Source organism: Rhinatrema bivittatum, chromosome 9 (genome assembly GCF_901001135.1).
Source record: "Rhinatrema bivittatum chromosome 9, aRhiBiv1.1, whole genome shotgun sequence".
Lineage (NCBI taxonomy): Eukaryota > Metazoa > Chordata > Amphibia > Gymnophiona > Rhinatrematidae > Rhinatrema > Rhinatrema bivittatum.
In genome coordinates, this window is record NC_042623.1 from 15959817 (window position 1) to 15983634 (window position 23818).

The 23818-nt window shown below is 44.5% G+C and overlaps 1 protein-coding gene across 7 annotated transcripts in view; it reads left to right on the plus strand.

Moving 5' to 3' along the window:
• Nucleotides 1-23818, plus strand: part of SFMBT2 (Scm like with four mbt domains 2) — a 563685-nt gene that overhangs the window by 44099 nt on the left and 495768 nt on the right. For 2 of the 7 annotated variants that reach the window (XM_029615685.1, XM_029615686.1), the window contains exon 2: nucleotides 2535-2559. The exons of 4 other annotated variants lie outside the window; for them this stretch is intronic. The gene's annotated coding sequence lies outside the window, so the exon portion shown is untranslated. Of the gene's footprint in view, nucleotides 1-2534; nucleotides 2560-6220; nucleotides 6353-23818 lie in introns of those variants that run through there. One more of the 7 variants, XM_029615683.1, reaches the window with a different exon arrangement.

Sequence of the window (23818 nt, forward strand, 5' to 3'; positions counted from 1 at the left end):
GGGATCTTTTTGGTGTTTGGGTACTTGGCAGATTCTTGTGGCCTGGTTTGGCCTCTGTTGGAAACAGGTTGCTGGGCTTGATGGACCCTTGGTCTAACCCAGCATGGCAATTTCTTATGTTAATGGGACAAAGCCAACATGGATTTAGCCAGGGGAATGTCTTGCCTCACCAATTTACTCTTTCGTAAAATACAGTGGTTCTTAACCTTTTTTCGGCCAGGACACACCTGACAGATGGTTTTCACATGCATGACACAGAGCATGTGACCATCACGGGGCAAAACGTAAATATACATTCTGCATCCTCAGGAACCCCTTCAACCCCCAACAATGGGTGCAAAGCAGAACTAGGGCATTACCCGTACAACTCATCATACAAAAAAAAAAAGAAGATATTCTGGTTCTGATGACATCTCAGTAAAAGCAAAACAAACTCCCTTTACTGGCAGGCACAATACCCCTCTTTATGAAAAGATAGTAATTTACCACTAATGCATTTTTAATGTACACCGATGTTATCCTGTAAATATTATATATTACTCTGCATTTTTCTAGTTTTAGGCTCTTATGTTTATCCACCACGTTCTTTGTCAAGTGCTACCTCAGTGTATTGTTTTGTTTAATGTACACCGATGTGATATCTCCGATGAACATTTGTATATAAAACTGTTAAATAAATAATGTCCTATTGAAAAAACACAACAAATAAGATTGATACAAATGCCTACATGCTAGTAAAATACCTCAGTCACATACCCAGAACTGACCAAGTATAGAAAAACCACAAGTTATAAATATGGAGACAAACTGGAATGGAAACCAAAAAAGCCACTCTGCATGCAGGGCAAACCTGGAAAAATGGAAAGAGAAATATAGCACCTAACATAATAATGCACACAAACTAATCCGCACAAAGTTATACCTGTAATATGGAACACACTCAAACAGTAACAACCTTATCTTTGAAAAGGCAACACTACAAATATTTAACCAGGCCCTAAACACTAATACACCTCCTATTAGGAAAACAGAGCAAGCCAAGCTGCTATAGATCCCCACTCAGAAATAATTGTAAAACTATACTAATAAATGTTACAAAACAGCTGATGAACAGAATAACATCCAACAATTAAAAACTCATAAAAATTAATTGTACAGATATCAATAAAATATTTCAAAGCAGACACATCACATAATACCCAATAATTAAAATGGCAGTCAATTAAGAAAAATAAACTTAAAAAGCCACCTTTACTTACCCTTTCCAGAAACTCTCCTACTCCTTTCCCTTGCAGGCCAATAGCACTCACCAGCAGCAGCAGTGACTGCTGAAGCTCTGTCCTCACAGTCCTCTTCCTTAGGGCCCACAGTCACTCACAACAGTCTGTCTCACACAGACTAGTCACCTCCCTGTCCAGTCTCTCTCTCTCACACACACACACCAGTCACCTCCCTGTCCAGTCTGCTCTCTCACACACACACACACACCAATCACCTCCCTGTCCAGTCTGTCTCTCTCACTCACAAACACACACACATACACCCCTCCCTGTCGTCTGTCTCTCTCACTCACTCACAAACACACACACATACACCCCCCCCCCTGTCCAGTCTGTGTCTCACACACATACACCCCTCCCTGTCCAGTCTGTGTGTCTCACACACACACAGTCACCTCCCTATCCAGTCTCTCTCACACACACCAATCACCTCCCTGTCCAGTCTGCCTCTCTCACACACACACCTCTGTCCAGTCTGTCTCTCTCTCACACACACCTCTGTCCAGTCTGTCTCTCTCTCTCTCACACACACACCTCTGTCCAGTCTGTCTGTCTCTCTCACACACACACCTCTCTGTCCAGTCTGTCTCTCTCTCTCTCACACACACACCTCTCTGTCCAAACTGTCTCTCTCTCAAACACACACACACCCCTCCCTGTCCAAACTGTCTCTCTCACAAACACACACACACACCTCCCTGTCCAGTCTGTCTCTCTCACCCGTGCTGTGTCGCTCACATGGAGCCTCTTCTCATTGGCCAATAACCCTGGCCTCCGGCGGTGCGCAGGGTTTCTCCACTCTTTGGCCCTGCCAGCTTTGCCTCTGGGGAGAAGGGAAGCACAAGTGCGACAATGGGACACCGGGAGCCGCGACACACTGGACTAGGGGGCATGCCATGAAGTTAGCAAGTAGCACATTTAAAACTAATCAGAAAAATGTTTTTTCACTTCACACACAATTAAGCTCTGGAAATTGTTTTCAGAGGATGTGGTTAGTGCAGTTAGTATAACTGTATTTTAAAAAGGTTTGGATAAGTTCTTGGAGGAGAAGTTCATTAACTGCTGTTAATAAAGTTGACATAGAGATTAGGTGCTATTACTGGCATCAGTAGCATGGGATTTAGTGTTTGGGTACTTGCCAGGTACATGTACCCTGGATTGGCCACTGTTGGAAACAGGATACTGGGCTTGATGGACCTCTGACCCAGTATGGCATTTTTGATTCTTATGTTAATCTCTCTTTTTTTTTTGTAGGTGTGAACAAACATATATGGCTCAGGTAAGCCAATTGATAGTGTAGCTGGATTTTTAGAAAGCATTTGACAAAGTATGTCATGAGAGAATCTTGAGGAAATTAGTCATGGGATAGGAGGCAATGTTCTAGTGTGGACCAAGAATTGGTTAAAAGAGAGCAAATAAGACAGGGCTAAATGATCACTATTCTCGATTTGAGAAAGGTGAATAGTGAAGTGCCCTATACATCTATACTGGGCCCACAGCTTTTTAACATTTATAAAGGAACTTGGGATGGGAACAATGAATGAGATCATAGTTGCTGTGTCAAATCACAAGACAGTGAGAAACTGCAAGAGGACCTTGCACGAGTGGGCATCCAAATGGCAAATTACTTTGCCTTTATGTACATTACTTTGTATTTATTAACATTTAATGCATATAAGGAAGAGCAATTCAAATTATAGCCACACAGTGCAAAGTCGACATTTAGAAGCCACCACCCAGGAAATAGATCTAGACTTCACTGTAGATATGTTGAAATCATATGAGTATGCAGCAGCGGTCAAGAAAGCAAAATAGAACACTATGAATTGTCAGGAAACGTTCTCTATCATAATGCCTCTGTATTGCTCCATGGTGAGACTGCACCTTGAGTAGTGTGTGAAACTGGTCACAGCATCTCAAAAGCACACATAGCAGAACTAGAAAAGATACGGAGAACAATGGCCAAAATGATAAAGGTGATAGAACGATTTCTCTCTGAGGAAAGGCAAAAGAGGTTATGGCTCTTCAGGGTGGAGAGGAGATGGCTAAGGAGAAATATGATAGAGGTCTATAAAATAAAAAGTGAAGTGGAACAGCTAAACATGAATTGGTTGTTTACTCTTTTTCAAAAAATACAAAGACTAGAGGATACACACTGAAGTTACTAGGTCATACATTTAAGACAAAGGAGACTGTGTGTTGAGGGGGGAAAAAATCCTCAAAACAAAACTATGGAATTCATTGCTGAAGGATATGGTAACAGCTGTTAAAATGTAGCTGAGTTTAAAAAAAAAAAAAAAAAAAAAAAAGTTCAGACAAGTTCCTGGAAGGCAAGTCCATAAACTATTATTAAGGAGGACTTGAGGACTGTCAGGGTTCCGCCTGCTATGCAGCCTCTCCACCAGCAGAGGTAATCAGCCAGCCTGGTTCACTTCCTGGCTGATCACATGACAGTAGTGTAGTCCTACTTAACACAGCCTGTCTATTCCCTCCTTGCATCTTCATTGAGTCACCTCTGCTCCTTGACCTGGCCATTGTTGCCTTGCTTTCTGGCCTCCCTGTCCTATCTTACAGCCTTGTGCCCTCTTTGTGCCTTCTTGTTTGTTACCTGTCTAATCCTTGCCCTGTGAGTTCAGTTCCTTGCTTGTTAGTCCAGGCCTTTTCCTTTGTCTTCTGGCCCAATCTGCCCTTGATTTCAGTCTGTGTCTTCAGTCTACCTGAATACACTCCTGCCTGCTCTCAGTACCAGCCTTGTCTTAAGCCTGACTGTACTATGTTCCATTTCTAGCCATGCTGCTACCGTATACTAGGCTCATCCAGTTTGTTGGCCACCAAAACCTAAGTGCTCAACCTGTGGGGAAGTGGCTGGTATTGACAGAAAACCTAGTCTGGCCCTGCCCCCGCTGGCTCAAATCCCAGCCCAGCCTGCCTGACCTGTGAGAGGGATATCCTCTGCTTGTCCCTGGCATAAGCAGAATGGAATATGTTAACCTTATGGGATTCTGCTAGGTATCGTGACCTGGATTGTCCACTGTTGGAAACAGGATACTGGACTTGATGATCCTTTGCTCTGACCCAGTATGGCAAGTCTTATGTTCTTATGTAAGATGTGCACTATACATAAATATTAATGTAGTTAGTCCCTAGTAAAAATGGGGGTTTTTTTGCATCATTTCAATGTAATGAAGTGTTCAGAAACAGGAAAGATAAGAAAGATGTAGGTGCTTCCACTTGAAAACATCCTAAAACTGTAATAAAATGACTTGTTTGCCCAAAGTTTCCAGTCATTTTATATCTAATATCCTACTTTTACTAATCTCAACTAGGCATGGTAGTCATATACCGTAACCAACATATGGAGAAAATTCATAAGTTCTGGTACTTATTTAACACCAAGAATTTGCATGTAATCTGCTTTACAAACAAGATATAAACCAAAATTATGTGAATATTTTGCAGCACTTGCTTTCAATCATATTCAGCAGCCTTTGTTTAGAATCAGGCCTAACTAAACCCTGCCTTAAATAACCTAACCACAGCCAGATCCAATTCTACTCCTGGGAGGCAAGAAATGTCCTCCAGAGCCAGAGAGAAAAGAAGCTCAGAGCAGGAGGTTGGTTTCCCTAGTTAACATTATTTATATTGCATTTCCTTTTTTCTCCTGCCATCATACAATAGTCTGGCCTTCTGGCCAGTGAGACATTTTGTTTAAATAAAATAAGGGGTTCTGTAACACCTTAATACATGAAAGTTAAGATTACTTTTAATAGGCAAGGCTTCAGCATAACCCGTGGAGGGTGGCTCATGCCTGTCAAGAGCCAGAAAATCTCAGGCTAACCAGAATGACTGCATGTGATAATTTGCATGCACTGCCTCTGCTATATGGAAATATAGCTCATACATATTCATTGTGCATATCTTAGAAACCAAGCCCATTTGTGGCGCTTAAGGACTGGTGCTGGCCATCCAGGCATAACCTATTACTGAAATGAGTTATACATACCCACATGAAAACATAGTTGACTACAGCCTTTGCTACAAATGTAGAAACGGGGTCCATGAGCTGCACCAAGAGCCCACACTGATGCTGGTTTGTCATTAGGGTTCGTTTATTTAATCTGGATTTCTTTTTTATTCCCATTGGAGGTTTGTCCGCTACAAATGTTCATATTCTTAAAAAAAATAAAAAAGAGGCTCAGCGGGTCAGGGTTGCTGGATAGAATAAAGCATTGCTACACCTGCTAGATATCGAGGTAAATACACAGTCACACTGTTCTTGCAGGAGCGGTGCAAGGCTGGATCGTCATGCCAGGCCTTCAGGACAGCTCCACCAAGGTTCCTCGTGCACGCTGGGTGCCAGAGCCACTCTGCCCTGTCCCTAACTCCTCTGTATTACTTTTCCATTCGTCTCCTGTAGACGTAGAGCGCCTCAGATGAGACCAATACAGTTCAGTACAGTACAGGTGCGCTTCAAGCGATTAAAAGGCCGAGCATGTCAAGGCTCTCCGTGACCTGTTCTGCCATCACGTTATTTAAAGTTACAGTACCGGGAACCGCCTGCTGAACGGGCAGTGCAGCGGAACAGGCACGTCAAGGGCGGGCTCCTTAGGAGCGGTTTGCATCCGTCATAGTGCCAGAGGCAGCGACGGCCCACCGGGCAGTTCTGCCGCCTTAAGTCGGGCGTCGTTTTAAGAGCGAGGGGGGGGGGACGGACGGTGAAAAGGTAGGAAGAGCTTTATAAAATAATAATAAAAACCCCAGTGGCGAATCCGGCGCCAAGTCTGCGAAAGAGGAACTTTCCTCTCACATCGCCGCGCGAGCGAGAACACAGACCGCCACGGCGCCCTCCTCCTCCCATCATGTGACGCTTGTGGCTCAATCGGCGTCGAGTAATGACGGCCAGGTGAGAGCCCGCGCACGGATTGGTCGAGAGGATTCCCGCTCGTGGGCTCGTGCGCCGGCGAGACGGTAACCGTCGCCCGTGGCGCGCGGAGTGCGAATGGGTGGCCAGCCGTTGCGTCTAAGGGTTCTTCCTGCGATGCTCTCGTAGTAACGGGGAGGCGAGGCTGTGGGTGAGCTGCTCCCTTTGTTTCCATCGCCTTTTTTTTTTTTTTTTTCCCTGCCACCCTTTTTGAAAATGAGAACAATGTTCTCCCTCTTGCTTTTATGTACCTTTCCTAAGAAGGATTTGTAATTGTGTATCTTATTTTTTAAGCGTAGCCTACTGTTCTTTTAGTGCGCAAAGATACTTCCACCCATCCAGCATGTCGAAGTGGGCTCCCATTTTAACAAAGTCGGTACCCTTGAAATCGGGGCCATGACCTTTGTGTGATCCCTGTATGCCATTGCTGATGTTTTAAACTGAACTGTCTGATGATCGGGGCGGGATTTAGGCCTAGGCAATATAGGCGCATGCCTTGGGCACCAAAATCCGAAGATGCCCAAAGGAGGGGAACACTTTGTCCTGCCTTTGGGTGCTGTCCTTTTAAATCTGGCCCTGCTAATGATCACTGGTGTTCAAGTGGCCATTCAACTGGACATTAGAAACCCTTCCCAATTTTTAACTACCGGGGCCCATATTGCTTCTTCCCCCATGGGTTACATTATTGTTTGAAGGGAATCAAGAATCTCTTTACCTGTAACTGATTAAACCTATGGGAAGCACCAGTCCACAGGCAGACTAAAATCTCCCTCTTTGTTCCATTGATTATCACTCTAGCCAGCTGTTTTGGTGATGCCTGAGGTTTGTAGATCAATGTGGTATAGATGGAAGTGCCAATCCACACTCCATGCCCCCTGAATTACGTTAGGAACATTGCCCCATTACCTTTAAAAAAAAAAAAACAAAACAAAACCAAAAAACAAAAACCCCAACTTAAGACCTGGCTGTTCAAACAAACCTATCCTTAATCACGGAATTCCAACCTGCCCGACCTTCCCCTTCCCCTCCTCCGCCCTTCTATCTGCTTTAACCCCTTGCCTGCTACCGGATATAATACATGCTAACCCCCTTCATCACTCTATGTTAAGGTCCTGATATCCCCACCCTTTATAATAAGCTTCCTTCTTGTCACTCGTTGTCTCCCATTACCCTCCACTAAGAACATAAGAACATGCCATACTGGGTCAGACCAAGGGTCCATCAAGCCCAGCATCCTGTTTCCAACAGTGGCCAATCCAGGCCATAAGAACCTGGCAAGTACCCAAAAACTAAGTCTATTCCATGTTACCGTTGTTAGTAATAACAGTGGCTATTTTTCAAGTCAACGTAATTAATAGCAGGTAATGGACTTCTCCAAGAACTTATCCGATCCTTTTTTAAACACAGCTACACTAACTGCACTAACCATATCCTCTGGCAACAAATTCCAGAGTTTAATTGTGCGTTGAGTAAGACCTGGCTGTTCAAACAAGCCTATCCTTAATCTTAGGTTCTATCCTGTATCTAATGCTACCCTTAATAGATTTACCTCAGGTTAAATTATTCAACATTCTATTAAATGTATTACTTCATAAACATACCTCTACATTAATATGCTTCTTCCTAAGTATGTTCATCCCATCACATAAATGCCATTACTTCATAATTCCGCACTTTATAATTATTTACTCTATAAACATGCACTTTACAAATATGTCACTTATACTGCTCACAATTGTCTCCTATACTTCTCACAATTGTCACCGTGATGCCATTATAATATGCTACCTTTATTACTTTCGTATCATCTTTACTTCACTTAAATCTTTTACCTTACCCTCCCCCCCTTACCCCCTTTCAACTATTTTAGCCCCTCTCTTGCCAGCAGCCAGTTATATTCTATATAATATATTGTACTTGTTTATGTTCAGGCTTTATGCTATATCAATTGTTACAAGATATGCAACTCAGTTCCTCGTTACTTAGTTAATTTACTTATTGCTCTCCTCTACCTTCTAGACCTTTCCTGTTTTTCCCTATCCAAGTTACTGCAACCCCCTGTTCAATGTAACTTTCCTTCCTTCCTAATGTTGTAATACCCCAGTTCTGTGTGAACCGATGTGATATGCTCCAAGAATATCGGTATAGAAAAGAGTTAAATATAAATGTTACAATAGTGAAACTTATTTACATAGAAATTACGGCAGAAGAAGACAAGTCTGCCTGCAAGCTTTCACACTTATTTTCTAATACTTATCTGTTACTCCGACCGCTGAGTTCAAGGCCCTTAACGGTAGATTTTTGATTCTAATTTCCTTCCACCCCCGCCACTGATGCAGAGAGCAGTGTTGGGGCTGTTTCAAAGTGAAGTATAATGCTTAATGTTTGAGGGTAGTAACTGTCGTATTGAGCAAGTTACCCCGATGTTTGTATACTCATACTGCTCAGATCAATGCCTTGTTAGATGTTGACTGGATGTAAATCCTAATTCTTCATTCCCCCTGCTGTTGAAGCAGTGAGCTGCGCTGGATATGCTTTCCAAGTGAAGTAACAGGCTTAAATTGGTTCGGGGTAGTAACCGCCGCAACAAGTAAGCTACTCCCACGCTTATTTGTTAACCCAGACTGTTCTACCTTGTTGGTTGTTGCCTGAATGAAATCCTCTTTTCCACATTTCCTCTTGCCGATGAAGCATAGAGCAATGTTGGAGTCTCATTAACCGTGTGAATGTTTATTGAATAAGGGTATTAATCACCAGGTAGTAGCCGTTATTCCCACAAGCCACCCCCATACCTCTTCTATTCATTCTCATCCTCCAGGCTTTATGGATCCACAGTGTTTATTCCTACAAGCCACCCCCATACCTCTTCTCTTCAATCCCATCCTCCAGGCTTTAAGGATCCACAGTGTTTATCCCATGCCCCTTTGAAATCCTTCCCAGTTTTGGTCTTCACCACTTCCTCCGGAAGGGCGTTCCAGGCATCCACCACCCTCTCCGTGAAGAAATACTTCCTGATATTGGTTCTGAGTCTTCCTCCCTGGAGTTTTAAATCGTGACCCCTGGATGTGCTGATTTTTTTCCAATAGAAAAGGTTTGTCGTTGTCTTTGGATCTTTAAAACCTTTCAAGTATCTGAAAGTCTGTATCATATCACCCCTGCTCCTCCTTTCCTCCAGGGTATACATATTTAGATTCTTCAGTCTCTCCTCATAAGTCATTTGATGAAGACATCCACCTTTTTGGTCACCCTTCTCTGGACTGCCTCCATCCTGTCTCTGTCCCTTCGGAGATACGGTCTCCAGAACTGAGCACAGTACTCCAGGTGAGGCCTCACCAATGACCTGTACAAGGGGGTAATTACTTCCCTTTTCTTACTCGAAATTCCTCTCTCTATGCAGCCCAGCATTCTTCTGGCTTTAGCTATCGCCTTGTCACACTGTTTCGCCGACTTCAGATCGTTAGACACTATCACCCCTAGGTCTCTCTCTTGCTCCGTGCACATCAGTCCTTCACCCCCCATCGAATACAATTCTTTCGGATTTCCACAGCCCATATGCATGACTCTGCACGTCTTTGCATTGAATCTCAGCTGCCATAACTTCGACCAGTCTTCAAGCTTCCTTAAATCCCATCTCATTTTCTCCACTCCTTCCGGTGTGTCCACTCTGTTGCAGATCTTAGTATCATCCGCAAATAGACAAACCTTACCTTCTATCCCATCTGTGATGTCGCTCACAAAGATATTGAACAGGACCGCTCCCAACACCGACCCTTGCGGCACTCCGCTCATCACTGCTCTCTCTTCAGAGTAAGTTCCATTTACCATAACACATTGTCTGCTGTCCTTCAACCAGTTTGCTATCCAGACCACCACCTTGGCACTCACACTCAAACTTCTCGTTTTATTCACAAGCCTCCTGTGTGGGACCGTATCAAAAGCTTTGCTAAAATCCAAGTAGATAACATCGAGCGCTTTTCCTTGATCCAATTCCTTAGTCACCCAATCAAAAACGTCGATCAGATTGGTCTGACAGGACCTTCCCTTGGTGAAACCATGCTGCCTCTGGTCCATCAATACTGCTGCTTGTAGGTAGTTCACTATTCTTTCCTTCAGCAGCGGCTCCAATACTTTTCCCACTACCGAGGTGAGGCTAACCGGCCTGTAGTTTCCAGCCTCCTCTCTGCTCCCACTCTTGTGAAGCGGGACCACTGTCGCTCTTCTCCAATCACTCGGCACCACTCCTATTTCCAGGGAGCTATTGAACAGGTCCACAGCAGAGCCGCCAGCACATCTTTGAGCTCCCTCAGTATCCTGGGATGAACCTCATCAGGCCCCATGGCTTTGTCCACTTTCAGTTTCCCCAGCTCTTCCCATACATTCTCTTCTGTAAACAGTTTCATCCATTCCACTCCCCTCCAGTTTCTTGTTAACTAGCGTCGGTCCTTCTCCGGGGTCGTCTTTTATTAAACGAACACGTCAGTTCGGTATTCATTATTCTGCCATTTCTTCGTCTCTCTCCACACATTGATCCTTTTCACCTTTCAATTTCACTATACCACTTTGGACTTTTCTCCTTTCACTGATGTATCTGAAAATTTTTTTGTCACCTCGCTTTACCTCTTTGGCAATCCTTTCTTCCACTTGAATTTTCGCTTTCTTGATTGCTTTCTTCATCTCCCTCAGTTCCACCAGATATTGTTCCTTGTGCTCCTCTCTTTGGGATTCTTTATATTTCTTGAACGCTGTTCTTTTAGCTTTTATTTTGTCTGCCACCTCCTTTGAAAACCAGATAGGTTTCATTTTTCTCTTGCTTTTCTTTACTTTTCTAATTTATAGATTAATTGCCTTGGTAATTGCTCCTTTTAGTTTGGTCCACTGTTGTTCCACATCTCTCTTGTTCTCCCAGCCTTCTAGTTCTTCCTCCAGGTACTTCCCCATTTCATCAAAGTCCATGTTTTTGAACTGCAAAACTCGTGTCTTCGGGCTACTTCTCCATATTCTATTTGTGATATGAAACCATACCGTATGATGATCACTGGTGCTGAGGTGGGCAACTACCTGGACATTAGAGACATTATTTCCATTAGTGAGTATAGCTCCCTCCCTCGTGGGTTCCATTACAATTTGTTTGAACAGAGCCCCTTGCAGGGCATCCACTATCCCTCTACTACTGTTAGATTCTGCAGAAGGGATTCTCTAGTCTACATCCGGCAGATTAAAATCTCCAACAATCACCACTTCTCTCCCTTCTTTCCCATCTTTTGGATGTCTTCAACCAGATCTTTGTCAAGCTTTTCCATTTGATTTGGAGGCCTGTAAACCACTCCAATAAAAACGGATTCCCCATTATCTTTTTTTAGGTCGGCCCATAGTGCTTCTTCTTTGCCCCATCTTCCTTGCAGTTCAGATGCTTGGATATTGTTTCTCATATAGTATGCAAATCTGCTATTTAGGATAGCTCATTTGTAAATCAAGTATACCTTCATACGATGCCAGTATTTGGTGGCTGTCATGCTGATGAGCCTTGTAAGCTATTAGGCTTTCTAATCATTAGGTAACTTGATATATTTTCAGTCACACTTATCTATGTTTTTAATATGGTTGGCTGACACTGTCACACTTATCTTTATTGAAGTCCACTGACATGGATTGATGAGGCCGACATCAAATTGTTTCAGAGCTGAAAAACTCCTTCAGGGGCTTGGCTTTAGTGACAGTGGACGATAGGTGGATTTATAATCTGTGCAGAAAATGAGAATGTTCTTAATTTATTGTATACACAATTAAATAACAGTCTAATATAGATTGGAAGAAGTACATACTTGATTATTGTCGGAACGGGAACTGTCCGCTGACAACAAGTTCGGCGATGCTGGAAGCTGTCACTGCTGGCTATTATTTTGAGCTGTCCGCTGGCAACAGATTTAGTGATGCAGAAGGCTATTGCTCCGGGTTGCTAGAAAGTGATTTGAATGAAGACTTTAACGCAACTAGTTGTCAAAAGAAGTGGACCATATATTGGTATTGAATGATACTGTTGGCGATGCTGGCGGTTCTTGGTGCAGGGAGGGTGTTATATCCTTAACTTGCACGAGGATGCTGAAGGAGACACCATTTTTAAAGGGAATCCCTCCGTCTGTCGAGTGACAGGCGGAAGTGATGCGATGTGATGTCACTAGCAGAAAAAATGGGTGGAGATTAAAGAGTAAGAGTTGTGGAACAACCCTGTTATATCAAGGAGAACCACTCTATTTCGTCATTGAGACCTAGTGGTTCAAGAGTCTGAAGTCGATGAATCCATGCATTTTCTTTGTAATTTAGTATGGAAACTCTATCTCCTCCTCTCCATGATGCTGGAACGTGTTCAATAATGGCCCATTTAAGGTTTTCAAACGTGTGTCCTCTGTCAGTACAGTGCTGGACTATTGGTGCTTTAAGATCTTTATTTGTTGATTTTTATATACCGACATTCGTCGGAACATCATGCCTGTTTACATTGTAACAAATTAACAAGAGAATGAAATACAATGGAAGGGGAAGGGGCAGCAGCAATGAAGGAGGAGAGAGGATAGAGAAGGAGAGATTTTATAGGAACATTCGAAATATAACAATAGACAATATATGTACAGGTGGGCTGGTGGGTATCAGACCATTGATGTCAGTGAAAGGGATAGAAGGGGGGGAGGGAGGGGGAGGGAAGGATAAGCTAAGGGTGGAGGAGGGGAGCTAATAACACAGTATTTTAGGAGTCTTTGCTAGGGGGAAGAAACACTATTTTGGAGACTGTATTTTGGACTGTATTTTGGAGACTGTATTTATTATTAATCTGACACTTATGTTCTGTGAGGCGTGTCCTGATCTTGCTTTTGGTGCGACCTATATATATTTTTGGGCACTGTAAGCATAGACTACATGATCTGTGTTGCAGTTAACATCGCTCGTGAGTTTCACTTAATAACCAGTGGTGGGGTTCTGCCAAATGGAGCCTTGATGGGCTTGGGAGCAAAATGAACATTTGCCACAAGGAGATTGTCCTATGCCAGTAAAGGCTCTAGGATCCGGTGTTGATGCTCTGATGATGCGTTGTCTAATGTTTTGTCCTCTGGAATAGGCGAACATAAGTGTTTTTTGAAACACCGGATGGGGACTTAAGACATGCCAGTTTTTTAGTAATATTTGTCTGTGATGGTTTTGGTGTATTCAATAATGAGCAACATGAGATCCAGGGAGCACTAATTAAGAATTGCTGCTCATTTGGAAAGAAAATCTACCCTGTCCGTGAACAAGAGTGGTTCTTTGTTGATTCTGAGACCTCTAGGTATAAGTTGCTGCTTTACATAACCCTTTCCGCACGCAGCATGTATATGATGTGTAAATGAACGAATTAGCTGTATAATGAAGATATTAGCTATTCCCCTCCGATACTGTAACGGGCGCTGATATTATCTCCTTAGTAACCCGCTGTTTTGCCGCGGCCTTAACGTGTTAGTTTACCGCCTCCCCCTAGTAGGTGTTAGGACTGTGAGTCTAGTAACAAATCCATCGACACCACTTAAGATACTCAAACACAATAAAACACAATAAAAAAAAAAAAAAAGCGATACAGAGATGAGCGAGAAAATGTAATGCTGTGGGACACATAAAAACCTGTCAGAAAAAAAAAAAAAAATTTAAATACCTGTCACTTTCGTGCGGTCATCCAGGCAGCGGCGGGAGCCGGAGGGCCGCGTGGGTCCAGGCGGGCGGCGGCGGGAGCCGGATGTTCGTTCGAGGCCGCGGGCGGGTAGGCGTGTGTTTGATCGGGCGGGCAGCGGCGGCGGGGGGCGGGTGGGCGCGTGTTCAAACGAGGCCGCGGGCGGGTGGGCGCTTGTTTGATTGGGCGGGCGGCGGCAGCGGCGGCGGGATCGGGGGGGCGGGTGGGCGCGTGTTCAAAAGAGGCCGCAGGCGGGTGGGCGCCTGTTCGATTGGGCGGGCAGCGGCGGCGGGATCGGGGGGCGGGTGGGCGTGTGTTCAAACGAGGCTGCGGGCGGGTGGGCGCCTGTTCGATCGGGCGGGCGGCAGGATCCGGGGGGCAGGTGGGCGCGTGTTCAAACGAGGCCGGGTCGCACAGGCGCGCATTAATTCAGGCGGAGGGAGCCGGCGGCGAAAGCGGCCTCCGGCAACCCCCACCGGCAGTGAAGAATGCGCGCCTGTGCGACCCGTGCGATTCGGCGCTCAAGGCGTGACGTCATGTGACTGCCTTGAGCGCCGAATCGCACAGGCGCGCATTCATTCACTGCCGGTGGGGGTTGCCGGAGGCCGCTTTCGCCGCCGGCTCCCTCCGCCTGAATTAATGCGCGCCTGTGCGACCCGGCCTCGTTTGAACACGCGCCCCCCCCGGATCCCGCTGCCGCCGCCCGCCCGATCAAACAGGCACCCACCTGCCCGCGGCCTCGTTTGAACACGCGCCCACCCGCCCCCCGGATCCCGCCGCCACTGCCGCCGCCCGCCCAATCAAACACGCGCCTACCCGCCCGCTGCCTCGATCGAACACCCGGCTCCCGCCGCCGCCCGCCGGCCGCCTGGACCCACGCGGCCCTCCGGCTCCCGCTGCTGCCTGGATGACCACACGAAAGTGACAGGTATTTAAAATTTTTTTTTTTTTTTTATAACACTCAGGTTTTTACATATTTTTGTTTTTTTGTTTTTTTTTTTACACTTCCTGGTGCCTGTCATTTCAAATGTCATTTGAAATGACATTTGAAATGACAGGTACCAGCGCACCCAGGTTACTGTATAGGCGCTGTATTAAGCGCCTATACAGTAAAATGGGTTGCGCGGGCATAACCCTTCCCTAACGCTTCACAGCCGCGGCATGCATTTGCATGCAATTAGAAGAGAGTATCAGGCGCTAGGTCAAGAGAACTGTGCGTGCGGGGAGGAAGGGTGCGCCTGGCAATGCCGCACTCTTTCTGCCGCGGTTTTAGAGTATCGAGCCGATAGATAGGTCTCAGATGCTTTCCTGATCTCGTGGAAAGAAGGACTCCTATATGCCTTCCTCCAGTTCTGTTAATATCCAAAATGATTCAGAAATGCATATATGATCATGCCAAAATGATCCTGATAGCACCAGCATGGCCGAGACAACTCTGGAATGTGTGTCTCGTACAATTTTCAACACGGTCTCCGCAAGCCTTGGGATGCAGCCCAGACCTGATGCAAGAAGAGTGCCTCCTGCATTCAGTCCAGCCTTCTCTCAACCTCATGACATGGATGTTAAATGCTCGATCCTTGCGTAATTTGATTTACAAGAAGAGATACAGGACATTGTTGTTACAGCAAGAAAACCTTCCACTCAACACAACTATGCCTTCAAGAGCAACTAGTGCACACATTGGTGCAACAATAATTTAATCAATCTGTTAACATGCAAACCTTGATGGTTACTATCTTATCTTCATTTCCTGTCAAGAACAGGGTGACTTAGCCTGAGAATGGATCCCCAATCTTGATACATCCACTAATTTCCCAATTCATGGCAGGCCTCCTACACGTGAATCTTCCAGTAAGAAAACCGCCAGCATCATGGGACATTAACATAGTGCTGTCTGCACTCATGGAGAGTCTGTTTGAGCTATTGGAAACGGCATTGCTCAGATTCCTCACGTGGAAAGTTGTCTTCCTTGTAGCAATTACCTATGCGAGAAGGGTGTGTGAACTGCAAGCATTATTTCATTTTCATCCTTATCTACAATTTTTCCATGATAAGGTGATTATACGCACACACCCAAAGGTCTTGCTGAAAGTCATATCGCTTTCCATATTAACTAGTCGATCACTCTTCCGACTTTCTTTCCAAAGTCACATAAACAAGAATGGGAAAAACAGTCTACATACACTCAATTGTAAGAGGGCATTGGTTTATTACAAATGGAGAACACAGGGTCACAGGCACTCCTGTCAATTATTTGTCACCTATGTGCTGAACAGAATGGGAACACCAGTTGCAAAACTAGCAATATCAAGCTGGATCAAGCACTGTATTGCATCAGTTTCTTCCATTAATTCGTCCAATAAAGGCATAACAGGTGCAAGCAGCAGTGGATTCAATAGCGCAACTTTACGTAATGTGCCCATCAAAGAGATCTGCAGGGCAGCAAAATGGTCATCTGTACATACCTTTACGTTGTTGATGTATTAGCCAGTTCTGATGTCTCAGTAGGGCAAGTGGTGCTCCATGAAATGGAATCTACTTAGAAAGGTGTCCATGAAGGACTCCAGGTTGCAAAAAAACCCCCAACAAAGTAAACCATCTTCCAATTGGTGGAAACTCTCAGCTTGGGACTCCCCACTGAGCATGGCTAATTCAGCCTGCTTATCAACAGAAAAAAAAAGCAAGTTTGCTTTCCTAAACTGTGTTTTTCATAGATAGCAGGATGAATTAGCCATGCAATCCTGCCTCCTCCCCGGATAGCAGCTACTCTAAAGAAGTCATCAACTAGCTTTGTTATCGACTGAAGAGCATTCTGGAATGATTGTTCACATGAGAAATCTCGAGCATGCTCAATAAACTAAAAACGGACGGAGCGCACTGTTAACCTGCCCTTGGACATGCGTTTTCCCTTACCCCTTTATTCAGTAAGGGGCGGAAACACGTGTCCAGCCCGCAGAACCTAATAGCACCCTCAACATGCAAATACATGTTGATGGCCCTATTAGGTATTCCCGCGCGATACAGAAAGTAAAATGTGCAGCCAAGCCGCACATTTTACTTTAAGAAATTAGTGCCTACCCAAAGGTAGGCGCTAGTTTCTGCCAGAACCGGGAAAGTGCACAGAAAAGCAGTAAAAACTGCTTTTCTGTGCACCCTCCGACTTAATATCATGGCGATATTAAGTCGGAGGTCCCGAGGGGTAAAAAAAAGAGAGAAAAATTTTTAAATGGGCCGGCGGCTGTCGGGTCGAAAACCGGACGCTCAATTTTGCCGGCGTCCGATTTCTGAGCCCGTGGCGGTCAGCGGGCTTGAGAACCGACGCCGGCAAAATTGAGTGTCGGCTGTCAAACCCGCTGACAGCCGCCGCTCCGGGCTAAAAGGAGGCACTAGGAACGCGCTAGTGCCCCGCCGGGCCTCATTTAAATAGAGAATCGCGCGCACAGGCGAGTGGCCTGTGCGCGCGCCGGGAGAGCGGGCGTTTGTCCGCTCTCCCGCGGACTTTACTGAATCGGCCTGTTTGAGAGACAGTTCCACCTCATGCCTCCTGATGTCGCCCACTGAGAATGGCTAATTCATCTTGCTATCTACGGAAAACACCGTTTACGGTAAGCAAACTTGCTTTTACATGTGTAAAATATGGACACATTTTAAAAACAATGGTTAACCTGCATTACAATTGTACTTGCTTATAAGTACACATATATTTTAGAGTTATAAACTGTGCAGTTCCCACAACCTAAATCTCAGTGTGCTTACTTATGCATGCAAATGGTGTACCAAGGATAGATTTGAAATTGGGCTCTATTTGGAAGTTAAAGTTTAGACACTCAGCCATTCCTCCTAGAATAACTGCCTGAGTAGTGCATTTACCTGGTAAATCTAAACTTTTGCTACTGCCTGAATGAATGGCTTAAGCATTTTCTTACAATTTGCTTTTATAAACCATTCCTTAAAATGTGCATTAGCCATTCAAGGTCATGTGTCACAAATGTATTCTTGTTTGATTATTGTTAAAAGAAAAAACAAACAAAATAGCCTTTCCTTGCTATTTTTGCCCATATGACAGCTGTTTTAATGGGCATAGAGTATTTTTGTGCTGATAATTTTGTTTCGTCATAATAAGTAGCTCACAATTTAATTATGCTGTTTAACAACTTGATTTCTTTGATATTTATATTGCTACCCTTGAGTTCAATTTAAAATGATTGATATGGTGTGTTTAAGTTGATACAATATCTTGTTTTGTAATCCCAAACTACCTTTTCATGTTTGCTCATGGGGAAAAGTGAGTCTATGAATGTTAAAACCTGCTAACAACCAGTAAATGCTTCAACAAATATTTTTAATACGCAAAATGGAAACCCTTGCTAATTAACCAATGCATTATTAATTATATTTACTAAATATTCCTTTGCTGCTTCAGTTGAGCATTAGCGGATGATATCATATGGGCTGATTACTGCTAGTTTCAGGGGTAATTTAAAATTAATTCATATGTGGTTGACCAATATGTAGTGTCTGAGATTAATTCTTTTTGAAACTGGGATACTTATAACATTTATTATACTCTTCTGCTCTAGGTTTTGTCTTTGGTATGTTCTAGATACAGGTTTTACTGCAGTTTTCTTTTATCGTTCTTTGTACATCATACTATAATCTTCAATAGCATCCATTTGCCACAATTACGTTAATATAGAATAGGAGATTTACAGCGTCAGCAATGCTGGAGTGTCCGTATTGAAGCATGCATCGCATCGAAGCAGGGTAGATGCTCCATATCATTAGGATTCGGCGCGTGTGTTGAAGACGGCCGATCCCAACACACGACACAGGGATATGTTGAAAGGTCACCATGCTCCAAAGCGGGAGGCTCCGATCCCATCGACACAACCCTCCGCTAAACAGGCGTCAACATAAGGCCATGACTCAGCATGCAGGCCTGCAACATATTTGATGCCGATGACGCATGCGTCTAGCCGGAAGGTGCAGGTGGAATCTAACCAGTGCACGCCTTCTCCAGCTCTACCCTCATTGATGTGACAACTTCAGCTGGACCCTCAGGTGGTCTTTACTCAGGAGGAACTGCAGGAAATGGGTTTTTTGGATGTGGGTGCACTCTCGGATTCTCCCTTGTCGGTAGGCTCATCGGGGTCATCGCAGAGAGTATACTCAGACTGGTCATCAGTCCCACAGAGGAAGAGGCGTTCGCCCCAGCTGCAAGAGATCTTGGCAGAGAGTTACAAGCTATCCAGCGCAATGGAGCCAATGGCACACCACAAATGGGGGCCTGCCTCCAACATCCTCCTGGCTGCGGTACCTGTAGGTGCCAAATGCTCCTTGTCTGCCCGGGGTAGGGAACGGCATACTAGCATAGTGGCTATAGCGTTGAAGGAGCAATGTACCTCCGCAGAAGGTGGCCTGGCTTTCCAAGCGATGTCCCAGATTTTGGAAATTCTCAACAATTTCTTCACCTCCCTAGAATCCGGAACCAGGAAGCACCTGCCTCCAAGCCCATCGTCGGAGGAGTTGTCTGTGCGAGTTGAATCCCCTCCTCAACAACATAGTCCACAAGAGGAGAGGGTATCCCACTTGCAGTTGTCCCCACAGCCGAACTCTGAGCCACTTGACTCCACACCTACTTCTCCAGGATCTTCAACGGGCAATCCATCAGACCTGCCTGATGAACCCCCAGAGCCGTCCTCCCCACCTGAGGACTTTTCTTACTCAAGTTTATAGAGAAGGTGGGGTTCTGCTCAAAGTGGAGACTAAAAAGATACCAGATCCTGAGGCAGAAGTATTCGGCATCCTGAGGATCTTTGAGGCTCTGACCGAACCTACGGTGCTGCCTTTCCATGCGGTTCTGGATGCGGTCATGGAAAAGACCTGGGAATCCCCCTTCTTGGGATTTGCTATGTCCAGGAAAACGGAACTAAAGTTTTACCTGAAGAAATCTCAGTATTATGGTTCGGTACAGTTGCTGCATGCCTCCATTGTGGTGGAACCAGTCATGAAGAAGGCGAAGAAATGTAGGCTTCATTCCAACATTCCATCTGGGTAGGACCATTGCTACTTGGCCGAGTTCGGGAGGAAGGCCTTCTAGGTGGTCATGTTGAATGCAAAGATCCAGCAGCATCAGTTCTATATTACTCAGTATCTCTGAGTGTCTACAATCCATCAAGCCTCATTTTGACGGGATCTGTGTTGCCTCAGTCCTTTCTGGACATAGAAGAAGGATTTTGTTACCTCCTCTGCCCGATCTAGGAAGCCTTTGAAACATCAGCCCATACATCGGTGGTGGCTTTAGGGGCTTGCAGGATGGGCCTGGTTGTGAGCTAGCGTCGTTTGTGAGGATGTCCATGAAAAACTGACTGATCTTCCGTGTAGAGGGGATAGCCTCTTTGGAGATAAGCTGTGGGAGACAGTCTTGCAGCTGAAGGAGCAAAATGTGGCAGTCCTGTCTTTGGCTTCCCCGGTGGAACAAACGTCTACTTCCAGGAGGTATTACTCAAATTTCCGGAAGTCCAGCTATCAGAGATGCCCTTTTCAACAGTATACTCCTTACCGGGCGCAGGTTTTTCTCTGCTAGACAAGCAACACAGCTTTCTCAGCCAAGAAATAGATCCAAGGGAAGCGTCAGCAGAGGCAACCATCGAATGTGGCCCAGAAACCGCTGCAGAGTTTTTGAGGATAGCCAGGCCACTGCTGCTGCTGTATGTAGGAGGCTGGATAGCCCAATTTTTCGACTCTTTGGGTGTCAATCAATCGGAAGGTTGGGTTTTGAACATCATTCGCAAGGGTAATCAGCTGAAATTCAAGAGGACGCCACCGCTTCCACGCCTTACACCCGCCCTGTGGAATTGCTCTCAGGCACCACTTCTTCAGAGGGAAGTGTCCTCTCTGCTGCAGCAACATGCCATCCAAGTGGTGCCTGTTCACAAGCGCAATATGGGTTTCTATTCCCAATTCTTCCTCATACTCAAGAAATCCAGGGGTCTCCACCCAATCTTAGATTTACAAGTTCATTCCAAGGGAAAAGTTCAAGATGACCTCCTTAAAGTCCATCCTGCCTTTTTTTTTTTTTTTACAACTCAACGCCTGGATGTGCTAGATAGATCTCAAGGATGCTTATTTCCACATTCCGATGCACCATTCATCCTGGCGTTACCTATGTTTCAAGTCAATGGATGCCATTACCAGTACAAGCTGCTACCTTTTTGGTCTATCGTCTGCCCAAGAGTCTTTACCAAGTGCTTGGTGCTAGCAGTGGTCCACCTCAGCCGGAAAGGGATTCAACTGTTCCCTTATCTGGACGATTGACTTCTGGTGGCCTCAGAGGTGAATTCTCTTCAGACTCACTTGTTGGACATGATCAGTTACTTAGAGGCACTCTGTTTCGTGATAAACTATGAAAATTCCACCCTCGAGCCAATGCACCTTCTGCAGTTCATTGGAGCCCAGATAAACACCATTGCCGGAAAGGCTTTCCTACCAAAGGACAAAATCCTTTGGTAGGATGTGATCAAAATCGTAGAGCATATGGGAGAGTTAGAGTGTATAGCAGCAAATGATGAGATTGACATAATTGGCATCACAGAAACTTGGTGGAAGGAGGATAACCAATGGGACAGTGCTATATCAGGGTACAAATTATATCGCAATGATAGGGAGGATCAACTTGGTGGGGGTGTGGCACTTTATGTCCGGGAGGGTATAGAGTCCAACAGGCTAAAGATCATACAAGAGACTAAATGCTCAGTAGAATCTATATGGGTAGAAATCCCATGTGTGTTGGGTAAGAGTATAGTGATAGGAGTATACTACCATCCACCTGGACAAAATGGTCAGACAGATGATGAAATGCTAAGAGAAATCAGGGAAGCAAACCAATTTGGCAGTGCAATAATAATGGGAGATTTCAATTACCCCAATATTGACTGGGTAAATGTAACATCAGGACTTGCTAGAGATATAAAGTTCCTGGATGTAATAAATGATTGTTTCATGGAGCAATTGGTTCAGGAACCAACAAGAGAGGGAGCTATTTTAGATTTAATTCTTAGTGGAACACAGGATTTGGTGAGAGAGGTAACGGTGGTGGGGCCACTTGGCAACAGTGATCATAACATGATCAAATTTAAACTAATAACTGGTAGGGGGACAATAAGTAAATCTGCAGCTCTAACACTAAACTTTCAAAAGGGAAACTTTGATAAAATGAGGAAAATAGTCAGAAAAAAACTGAAAGGTGCAGCTGCAAAGGTTAAAAGTGTTCAACAGGCTTGGACATTGTTTAAAAATACAATCCTAGAGGCGCAGTCCATATGTATTCCACGCATTAAGAAAGGTGGAAGGAAGGCAAAACGATTACCGTCATGGTTAAAAGGTGAGGTGAAAGAGGCTATTTTAGCCAAAAAATCATCCTTCAAAAATTGGAAGAAAGATCCATCTGAAGAAAATAGGATAAAACATAAGCATTGTCAAGTTAAGTGTAAAACATTGATAAAACAAGCGAAGAGAGAATTTGAAATGAAGTTGGCCATAGAGGCAAAAACTCATAATAAAAACTTTTTTAAATATATCCAAAGCAAGAAACCTGTGAGGGAGTCGGTTGGACCATTAGATGACCGAGGGGTTAAAGGGGCTCTTAGGGAAGATAAGGCCATTGCAGAAAGACTAAATGAATTCTTTGCTTCCGTGTTTACTAGTGAGGATGTTGGGGAGATACCAGTTCCGGAGTTGGTTTTCAGGGGTGATGAGTCAGACGAACTGAACGAAATCACTGTCAACCTGGAAGATGTAGTAGGCCAGATTGACAAACTAAAGAGTAGCAAGTCACCTGGACCGGATGGTATGCATCCCAGGGTACTAAAGGAACTCAAAAATGAAATTTCTGACCTATTAGTTAAAATTTGTAACCTATCATTAAAATCATCCATTGTACCTGAAGACTGGAGGGTGGCCAATGTAACCCCAATATTTAAAAAAGGCTCCAGGGGTGATCCGGGTAACTATAGACCAGTGAGCCTAACTTCAGTGCCTGGAAAAATAGTGGAAACTATCCTCAAGATCAAAATTGTAGAGCATATAGAAAGACATGATTTAATGGGACACAGTCAACATGGATTTACCCAAGGGAAGTCTTGCCTAACAAACCTGCTTCATTTTTTTGAAGGGGTTAATAAACATGTGCATAAAGGTGAACCGGTAGATGTAGTGTATTTGGATTTTCAGAAGGCGTTTGACAAAGTCCCTCATGAGAGGCTTTTACGAAAACTAAAAAGTCATGGGATAGGAGGCGATGTCCTTTCGTGGATTACAAACTGGTTAAAAGACAGGAAACAGAGAGTAGGACTAAATGGTCAATTTTCTCAGTGGAAAAGGGTAAACAGTGGAGTGCCTCAGGGATCTGTACTTGGACCGGTGCTTTTCAATATATATATCAATGATCTGGAAAGGAATACGATGAGTGACGTTATCAAATTTGCAGATGATACAAAATTATTCAGAGTAGTTAAATCACAAGCAGACTGTGATACATTACAGGAGGACCTTGCAAGACTGGAAGATTGGGCATCCAAATGGCAGATGAAATTTAATGTGGACAAGTGCAAGGTGTTGCATATAGGGAAAAATAACCCTAGCTGTAGTTACACGATGTTAGGTTCCATATTAGGAGCTACCACCCAAGAAAGAGATCTAGGCGTCATAGTAGATAATACATTGAAATCGTCAGCTCAGTGTGCTGCAGCAGTCAAAAAAGCAAATGAAATGTTAGAAATTATTAGGAAGGGAATGGTTAATAAAACGGAAAATGTCATAATGCCTCTATATCGCTCCATGGTGAGACCACACCTTGAATACTGTGTACAATTCTGGTCGCCGTATCTCAAAAAAGATATAGTTGCAATGGAGAAGGTACAGAGA